We start from the raw sequence: 2,033 nt of genomic DNA on the forward strand, positions 1-2,033 counted from the left end.
CACGTGAGTACTGGGTGTGCCCTGGCTGGCGCTTCATATTTCTGCTGTGTGCTGACTCCATCCGGCAGTTGGGCGTCCTGCATATGTGCTTTATTCTTCTGGCTCCTGGGAAAATCCTGAGTCTCCATCACGTCCACTAACCAGAGCCCTGGCTCATGAAGAGTCACCTGCAGTCCTGTCCCCAAGACTGTCGACTGTGCATCAACTCAGCTTCTACAGCATGGAACTGAGAAAACCTCAAGAGCACCAGGAAGACCTTGCTCTGTCCGATCACACCTCACCTCCCCTCTCCTCACGAGGCTCTGGGTGGAGCAGACTGCAATCGGAATTCCAAACAGGGGAGTGGAGCTGGGCCTTCCCCCAACTGCCTCCCCTGTCACTGACAACTGGGTGACCCCAGTGCCCACCACCTCCTCACTGCACACCACTGCCACCCAAACCAACCCCAGGAAGGTGGACATCTCCCGTCTCATCCACCTTCTCTCTTCTTCTTCCCACTGTCTCCTGAGGTCACAAAGACTGTCTTCCACTACATCTTTTCCTAGTCTATATTTCCTTTACCTGAAACTATGATTGGACCAGCTCAACCTGCCTGTGCTGTGCTGGGCTCAGTCGTGTCTGACAGTGACCCTATGGACTGCAGCCCATCAGGTTCCTCTGTCCATGAGATTCTCCAGCAAAAGTACTGGAGTGGGTTGTCATGCCCTTCTCCGGGGGATCTTCCCAACCCAGGGATGGAAGCTGAGTCTCCTTCATTGCAGGCAGATTCTTTACCATCTGAGCCACCAGGGAAGCCTTATCTCCCATACAGACTCTGGGTTTATTAAGGAAGGACCCTTGTTGATTTTGATCTCTTCATCACTTAGTACAGCTCCTAATATCCAAAGGGGCAGCAGAGCCCAGCCTAAGTTCTGATTGGGTTCAGATTTTGGTTCTACTGGATCCTGGTTATGTGATTTTGAGCAAGTAATTAACCTCTCGGGTGCTTAAATCTGCTTACCTATTAAGTGGGGAAGATAATAATAGCTGCAATGACTATTACTGAATAGTAATAGAGACTTGCAGGTGGCACAGTGGTAAAGAATCTGCCTGCAATACAGAGATGCAGGAGACAAGGGTTTGATCCTTGGGTCGTGAAGATCCCCTGGAGAAGGGAATGGCAACCCACTCCAGGATTCTTGCATGGAGAATCCCATGGACAGAGGAGGCTGGTGGGCTACAGTCCATGGGGTTGCAAAGAGTTGGACACGACTGAGCAACTAACACACACACCAATACTGTATTTTATAATTAACATGGGCATGTCGTAAATGTCTGTGAACTGTCCTAAAGACCAGCAGCTGCTCTCTAGTCTGCTCTTCTCTAGGAAACCAAATGGTTTTGGAAGTCACAGAGGATAAGGGTAGTGGTTTCTGCTCCCAGACACAATTATTCTCCAGGCTGTGATGCTGCGTGTCACACACAGAGGGTTTATCAAGTCTCCAGTGTTTGCAAGGACTGTGGAGCCTGCGTGCACCACTGCTTCTCCCGTAGATCTCACAACAAAGGTACACGTTTAATCTGAGCCCCTGGTCCATCTCTTGCTGGGTGCCGAGGGCTCCCAGAAGGCCCAGGAGGATGAACAGGTGAGTTGATAGCAACACACTGGTGGAGTTCTGGCCTCTGCATCAGAAAACAATACTAAGGTGCTTGCTTCAGCAGCCTGTATACTAAAATTGAGATAATACAGAGATTACCATGGCCCCTGCTCAAGGATGGCATGCAAATTCAGGAAGTGTTGGGTAATTTTTTGTAAATCAACAATAGTTAAATAAATAAGCAAACAAATGAAAAAGAAAACATCTCCAAGACCTGTGTAATCTTAGGGAGTCACTTAACCTGACTAAACCTCAGTTTCCATATGGAAAATAGATGGAATAAAGCATGTGAATATTCATTTGTCAAGCACTTAATGATGTACAAAAGCAAGAGATTTGCTAATTACCCTCATCAAAAGCTCCTCTAAACCCAGAGGAGTCAGTCTGTCTGATTCA

At 48.2% G+C, this 2,033-nt stretch overlaps 1 non-coding gene across 1 annotated transcript; it reads left to right on the top strand.

Annotated features, from left to right (window-relative positions):
• The first annotated feature begins 1,685 nt into the window (after positions 1 to 1,685).
• LOC133049805 (U6 spliceosomal RNA) lies at positions 1,686 to 1,789 on the top strand. The gene has a single exon (XR_009691483.1). It is a non-coding gene; the product is annotated as a U6 spliceosomal RNA (small nuclear RNA).
• The last annotated feature ends 244 nt before the right edge of the window (positions 1,790 to 2,033 follow it).

The sequence above is a fragment of the Dama dama genome, chromosome 30 (assembly GCF_033118175.1).
Source record: "Dama dama isolate Ldn47 chromosome 30, ASM3311817v1, whole genome shotgun sequence".
NCBI lineage: Eukaryota > Metazoa > Chordata > Mammalia > Artiodactyla > Cervidae > Dama > Dama dama.